The sequence below is a fragment of the Carcharodon carcharias genome, chromosome 33 (genome assembly GCF_017639515.1).
Source record: "Carcharodon carcharias isolate sCarCar2 chromosome 33, sCarCar2.pri, whole genome shotgun sequence".
NCBI classification, from domain to species: domain Eukaryota; kingdom Metazoa; phylum Chordata; class Chondrichthyes; order Lamniformes; family Lamnidae; genus Carcharodon; species Carcharodon carcharias.
In genome coordinates, this window is record NC_054499.1 from 9495816 (window position 1) to 9504072 (window position 8257).

The window sequence follows — 8257 nt, forward strand, 5'->3', positions numbered from 1 at the left end:
CTTCGCTGTGATGTGAAGTAGTTGCTTGGCACCACTGCCCACCTCAGGCTTGAGAATGGGCTTTCTCCTGCTGCCGTTCTAACTGGGGAAGGGGTTAGGTCGTTAAGAGAATATGCTGAGGCAAGACTCGTTGTAACAACTTGCGTTTATGTGGCGCCTTTGACGTGGCAAAAACGTCCAAAAGCGCGTCGTGGAGAGCGCTCGCTCGACGTGACTCCCAGCCACGTTACATGATGTTACAGCAGGTGACTGACTAAAGGTTTGCCCTAAGAGGTGGGTATCAAGGAGCGCTTTAAAGGAGGAGAGAGAGAGAGAAAGAGACGCGAAGGGGTTTAGGGAGAGAATTCCAGAGTTTAGGCAGCTGAAGACACGGCTGCCAATGGTGGAGCAATGAAAATTGAGGACACGCAAGAGACCTCGTGGCTGGGGATGACTGAGATGGGGAGGAAGAGGCCGTGGAGTGAATTTGATTACGAATTAGACCAAGCCTCTCTTCGCCTTCTGTAACATCGCGCATCGCGGCTGGGAGTCAGGTTTTTGAGTGAGTGCTGTTAGATTTAAGTCCGCTTACCTTTTACTCTGTGTAAGCAAAAATCCTTGGATGCAACACAGTGTTTTTCTATTAATTTGTGCCGGTGTGAAGGATTTTCTCGTTGGCGAATGGAGTGTTTTCCCCATTTCGGGCATCTGAAGGATTGCGATGGAGGGGGTGGGGATTGAATCATAAGGGATGTTTGATAAAAGCAAAATACTGCGGATGCTGGAAATCTGAAATGCAGAACAGAAAACGTTGGAAAAACTGAGCAGCTCTGGCCGTATCTGTGGAGAGAGAAACAGAAGTTAACGTTTCGTGTCCGTTTTACCACTCTCTTGCTCTGAAGAAGAATCATACGGACTCAAAACTTTAATTCTGTTTCTCTCTCCACAGATTCTGCCAGTCCTGCTGAGTTTTTCCAGCATTTTCTGTTTTTATTTTATCTGAGGAACACTTGTGCGAACCTGCCCACTTCACACAGAAAAGAGATTAGGTGGTGACCTCTTTGAGAGCAACTAGGGATGGGCAATAAATGCTGTCCCAGCCAGCGAAGCCCACGTCCAATGAATGAATGTTTTTTAAATTGCGATTATAGGTTTTAGGGTTATAAAGGAAGTTGATAAAGATGCCAATGATGAGCATGATTCTCCTTTTGTAGAACCCAATGTCATGGCCTTTACTGACACGTTCAAATTCAGAACTAATCTGCAGAGATATTTTTATTCATTGTGTCACTCCATAGAACAGGCTCGCTGGGGAGACAGAGAAAAGCAGTACATTCATTCATTCAAATATAAATTAGATTTCTCGTGAGATACAGGATACGAGTAATTTTATTGCCGCAGAGTCCCTCCCTCTCCCCAGCAGTTGTCTGGGGCTTACTTAGAGCATTAGCAATCAAAACAGAAAATGTTGAAAATACTCAGCAGGTCTTGACAGCCTCTATGGAGAGGAAACGGAGTTAACATTTCAGATCGATGACCTGTGATCAGAACTGGGAAAGGTTAGAAAATGTAATAGATAAGCAAGGGGATGAAAGATTACTGAATTCAGGGAGTTAGGCAGTAGACTAAAAAGCAAGACCTCCTCGGGTTGTAATCTCTGGATTACTCCCAGTGCCACGTGCTAGCGAGCTCAGAAATAGGAGAATAGCGCAGATTAATTCATGGCTTAAGAGTAGGTGCAGGAGGGGGGTTTTAGATTCCTGGATCACTGGGACCGTTTCTGGGGAAGGTGGGACCTCTACAAGCAGGATGGTCTACATCTGAACCAGAGCGGGACTAACATCCTTGCGGGCGGGTTTGCCAGTGCTGTTGGGAGGAGTTTAAACTAATTCGGCAGGGGGAGGGGACACAGAATGTTAGCAAGATAGGGACACATCATAATACAGTAAAACAAGTCAGAGGGAGTACAGCTGCATTAAGCTTCAAGGGAGTAAGGCAAGGCTGGATGGCCTCTACTTTAATGCCAGGATTATTACAGGTAAAACGGATGAGTTAAGGATGAGGATTGACACGTGGAATTGTGATATAGTAGCCATCACTGAGACGTGGTTGAGGGAGGGGCAGGACTGGAAGCTCAACATTCCGGGATATAGAATCATCAGGCGAGACAGGGGAGGGGGTAAAAGAGGAGGTCGCGTTGCATTATTAGTTAAGGAGTCCGTTACTGCAGTAAGGAGAGATGATATCTTGGAGGGGGCATTGAATGAAGCTTTGTGGGTTGAGCTTAGGAATAAAAAAGGGGCAGCCACATTATTAGGTGTTTATTATAGACCCCCAGATAGTCAACAGGAAGTTGAAGAGCAAATATGTGCGCAATTTGTGGAGGTGTGTAAAACCAATAACAATAGGGTAATTATATTATACATTAATTGGGATAGACATAGTGTTAAGGGCTTGGATGGAATGGATTTCTTGAAATGTGTACAGGAGAACTTTTTAGGTCAATATGTAGAGGATCCAACAATTGACGGTGCATTGCTGGACCTAATTCTGGGGAATGAAGCCAGACAGGTGGCTGAGGTGGTGGTGGGGGAGCATTTTAGTGATAGCGAACACAACATGGTGCAATTTAAGCTTGTTATGGACAAAGAAATAGACAAGTTGCAAAAAAATGTTTTGGATTGGGGGAGAGTGGATTTTAGTAAAACAAGGCAGGATCTGGTCAAGGTAGACTGAGAACAGTTACTTGTGGGGAAATCCACAGAGGAACAGTGGGTGTTCAAAAAGGGAATGGGGAGGATACAAGCTCAACATGTTCCCGCTAGGGTGATAGGAAGGAGTAACAAGCCCAGAGAACCATGGATGACCAGAGATATTCAGATTACGATGAGAAGGAAAAGAGAGGCTTTTAGCAGGTACAAGGGAAGCAAATCAGCAGAGGCATTAGTGGAGTACAGACAGTGTAGGGTGGAGCTTAAGAAAGCAATTAGGAGAGTAAAGGGGGGATATGAGAAAGCTCTGGCTGGTAAAAGGGAAAATCCCAAGATATTCCAAAAGTATATCGATGGGAAGAGGGTAACCAGGGAAAGAGTAGGGCCCATAAGGGACCAGGGGGGCAATCTATGGGTGGAGCCAGAGGACATCGCTAGAGTGTTGAACGAATACTTCACATCCATCTTCACCCAAGAGATTGAGGATGAAGGTATCAAACTCGGAGAGTGAGACTGCGAGGTTCTTAAGCAAATTGATAGAGAGTGTGACAAGGTATTGGAGGTGTTGGCAGGCTTAAAAGTGGACTAATCTCCAGGTCCGGATGATTTGTGTCCCAGACTGCTGAGGGAGGAGATCTCAGGGGCTCTGACCCAAATTTTTAATTCCTCTCTGGCTATGGGGGAGGTGCCGGAGGACTGGAGAACAGCTAACCGCTAGTAAAGAAGGGTTGTAGAGGTAAACGAGGGAACTCCAGGCCAGTGAGTCTCTCGTCAGTGGTAGGGAAACTATTGGAGAAAGTTCTGAAGGAGAGAATCTATCTCCACTTGGAGAGGCAAGGTTTGATCAGGGATAGTCAGCATGACTTTGTCAGAGGGAGGTCATGCCTAACAAATTTGATTGAATGTTTTGAGGAGGTGACCAGGTGTGTAGATGAGGGTAGTGCAGTTGGTGTGGTTTATATGGATTTCAGCAAAGCCTTTGACAAGGTCCCACATGGGAGACTTATAAAGAAGGCAAATGCACATGGGATACAGGCTAATTTGCTAAGGTAGATTCAAAATTGGCTTAGTTGTAGGAGAGAGAGGGTGATGACAGAAGGATGCTTTAGTGACTGGAAGCCATTATCCAATGGCGTACCACAGGGATCTGTGCTCGGTCCCCTATTATTTGTCATTTATATAAACGACATAGATGACTATGTGGAGGGGTAGGATTAGTAAGTTTGCGGATGACACAAAGATTGGCCGGGTGGTTAACAGCAAGGTTGAATGTCTTGGGCTACAGGAACCAAGTGGTTATGGTACTGGGTTTGGATCCCCAAGATCAAGAGTTCAAATCTCACAATGGCAAAACTATGAAACAATGTAACTTCATCTGAAACAGATGGAAACGGGTTTGTACTCGAAAGAGTTACAGGAAGATATAGATGGGTGGTCAAATGGGCAGATAAGTGGCAGATGGAATTTAACTCTGAAAAGTGTGACGTGATACACTTTGGAAGGAGCAATTTGACAAGGAAGTATTCAATGAATGGCATGACACTAGGAAATTCTGAGGAACAAAGGGACCTTGGCGTGTGTGTCCATAGATCTCTGAAAGCAGAGGAGCATAATAGTGGGGTGGTGAAAAAGGCAGATGGGACACTTGCCTTTATCAATCGAGGCATAGATTCCAAAAGTAGAGAGGTCATGTTGGAGTTGTATGTAACCTAAGTGAGGCCACAGCTGGAGTACTGTGTGCATTCTGGTCGCCACATTATAGGAAGGATGTGGTTGCACTGGAGGGGGTGCAGAGGAGATTCACCAGGATGTTGCCTGGTATGAAACATTTAAGTTATGAAGAGAGGTTGGATAGACTTGGGTTGTTTTCGTTAGAGCAGAGAAGACTGAGGGGCGACCTGATCAAGGTCAGCAAGATTATGAGGGGTATGGACAGGGTGGATAGGGAGCAGCTGTTCCCCTTAGTTGAAGGGTCAGTCACAAGGAGGCATAAGTTCAAGGTGAGGGGCAGGAGGTTTAGGGGGGAATGTGAGGAAAAGCTTTCCTACCCAGAGGGTGGTGACGGTCTGGAATGCTGAGAGGGTGGTGGAGGCGGGTTGCCTCACATCCTTTTAAAAAGAACCTGGATGAGCACTTGGCACGTCATAACATTCAAGGCTATGGGCCAAGTGATGGTAAATGGGATTAGGTAGGTAGGTCAGATGTTGCTCGGTGCAGTCTCGATGGGCCGAATGGCCTCTTCTGCACTGTGATTCTGTTGTCGGCAGGAATGTGGAGTTGAGATTAACATCAGGTCAGCCATGATCTTATTGAATGGTGGAGTGGCTTACTCCTAATTTGTGTGTTCGTATTTTAAGCAAGGGAGGGGGTAATAAATAGGAGCAAGGGTAGGCCATTTGTCCCTTTGGGCCTTCTCTGCCATTCAACACGCACATGGCTGGTCTGATTGTGGCCTGAACTCCCCTTTTCTTGCCTGCCTCCTCTAAACCCTTGACTCCCTTATAGCTGGAAAACCTGGGAGGGCGGAAAAAGAGCAAAAGGGGAAAGTCTGTGTTGGGGTGGAAGGTGGGAGTGATTAAGTGACCAAAGGGAGTGGTAACGTGACATGTTGAGAAACAAAAGATGGGCCCAGAGGAGGTGTAAGTGGCAGAATGATGAATAGCTCCAGTCCAAAAGAAAAAACGGGAACACCGAGAGCAAAACTGAAACCGGCAAAGAAAATCAAGATGGGGGCAGAGATTAAGGCCTGAAGTTGTTGAACTCGATGAGCCTGGAAAGCTGTGGAGTTTAGACCCACTGGTGAATCTTCTGTGGCATTGCTCGTGGTTCGAGTGAAGAAATGCACTTGCTGTAGCAGCACCACCTCTGGAACCTGTAGGGATGTGGGTTTTGGTGACTTAAATTGACTGTTGTATTCACCAACAAAAATGCCTACATTTCAACTGCAAAAAAAAACAGGTGCTTAGGCAGTGAAGTACTTTGGGAGATTCTGAGGGCATGAAAACGAGTATGCAAGTTTCTTAATTGTGCCTCTAACTCCATCCTGCAAAGATGATAGCACATTTATTCCAGCAGCTACAGTGAGAGAGAAATAAATCAGAATCTCCATGGCAACTGGGCAAGGGCTAAATGAGACTTTAATCCCTAAGCAAGGAAACATTTGGCCGTTTTTCCTTGGAGCAGGTTCTTATCAATGAAATGCTCTCATCAGCTGTAGATAGTTTTATTCATTCATAATGATTGTTAAACTGGACGTTGTCTAACCATCTTGACTTCCTCAACCCAATGTGATTCCTTGAAGAATTAGGCTCCCCTCAAGTCAACCTGGTCTATTGTCTGGTGCTCCATGTTGTCTGTTCTGGACCAGCGCTCAAATGGGTGTGTCTGTTTACGCTTGCTCAAGTGATATCAATGTTTAACCAGGTAAATATTGCATCACTCAGAATCAGGGAGTGCCCTGTACATGTATACCTTGGGAGACAGTGTAATGCCCATGGTTTGGGCTGAATCCAAAGATGAATACCTTCTCCGTTTGATAGCTGTGAGGGTTCTGGTATGCCTCACTCTCGCCTCAGAGCCTGTTAAACATAGAAACTAGGAGCAGGAGCAGGCCATTCGGCCCTTCGAGCCTGCTCCGCCATTCATTATGATCATGGCTGATCATCCAACTCAATAACCTGCTCCCGCTTTCTCCCCATACCCTTTGATCCCTTTCGCCCCAAGAGCTATATCTAACTCCTTGAAAACATACAATGTTTCGGTCTCTGAGAATTAATGAATGCTGGAGCAATGGGCATATTTTGTTGTGGATCTGTAATTTGTTGTCCTGATAGAAGCCATAGGCTAGAGGTACAGGGATGTCACCAGCCTTGGGGAATGTTAAGAGTGGTGTCCCACAGGGGTCTATTTCAGGATTTTGATGGTTTAAGGCCTCCCTAAATAGTTTCTAACTAGAAATCTTACACCAGGCGAAAGACTCAGCTTCAAGTTGTGCTATGACTGAGGGTGCTCGATGCTGGGGGCTTGAAAGTAGAGAGAGCTGCATTTCTGTAGCACCTTGCTTGACCTCCGGCTCTCCCCAAGAGCTTTATAACCGCCAAAATTATTTGTGGAAGTGTAATGGCCAGGAAATGCGGTGCCCAATTTGTGCACAGCAAGATCCCACAAACAGCAATTAACTAAATGACTAGATCAACTGTTTTTGGCTTTGAGGAATGAATTTAGCCCAGGATATGGGGAGAGCTCCCCTGTTCTTTCCACCCTCTCTGGTGAATGTAGAAGATCCCGTCTGCTGGCTCTCGATTCGGCATCTACTCTGGGGGGTTGAAGTTTCTGCTTGGGGTCTTCACCTGACTGGTCATGCCGATTCTTGACCCACAGATCTTCGGGTGCCCTCCAAGGTAGTGGCAACTGGAGTGCAGGATTTGCTTCCTTCTCTGCTGCTGCTCTGCCTCACCATTAAAGTGTTGGGACTTGAAGTGTGATGCAGCTTGATGGACAAGTTGTCGCCATCCTGAACGATTGGTAGCAAGCCCCTCCCGGTCATTAATGTCAATGCTGCTGTGCTCCAAGGAGAGGTTGAGTGTGTCTTTGCCCTCCCTTGGAATGTTGGCCATTTGAGAGTTGAGAAAACAGGATGTGGCTGGGGAAGAACCTTTTCTGCCATCTGGAAACAGTGTCCGGTCCGTTGAATTTGATCCCACCTCATTATTGGAAGAAGAGGATCCCGGCCAATATTTATCCCTCATCTAACACCTGTAAGAAAGTGATTGTGGACCTTGGTGTATGTGCAAATTGGCTGATGAGCTACGTACCTCCCAGAAGCCCTTCATTCCCTGTGAGACATCTAGAGCTATCAAAATGAAAGTCCATTGAATCCGCCTTATTCCATGTTCCTTTTTGCCCCAGCCTATCTTTCCAACAGCTCCACAATCGTTCTGAGCTCGGAGCTTATTAAAACAAGGTTTTTGAATATCTGAATCCTTTTATACCCCCTGCGTCTTGCCTAATATTCCTCAGTCAGTGTTTTCAGTCAGGTCGAGTGAGATAGCCAAATTGAGGTGAGTACCATTCAACTGGAGAGAGAGGATTTTTTTTTTAAAAACAAAAAACTGCTTTGCTGGAAATCCAAAACAAAAACAGAAATACCTGGACAAACTCAGCAGGTCTGGCAGCATCGGCGGAGAAGAGCAAAGTTGACGTTTCGAGTCCTCATGAATTTTCAACATTCTGTTGAAGGGTCATGAGGACTCGAAACATCAACTTTGCTCTTCTCCTCCGATGCTGCCAGACCTGCTAAGTTTTTCCAAGGATTTTTTTTTTTATTCACTTTATGTAGGCTTGGCTGTCAAGGCCACTGTTTATTGCCCACCCATAATTTGAGAAGGTGGCGAGTTCCAAAGAAGAGACATATTGGACTTGAAATGCTGAGCTGTTTTTCCTCTCTCCACAGACCTGCTGAGTTTTCCCGGTAGTTTCTGTTTCTATTTCAGAGCTCCAGCATTGGCAGTATTTTGCCTTTACTATTATGGTTCTGGTGAGCTGCTGCCTCAAACATGACTGCCTTG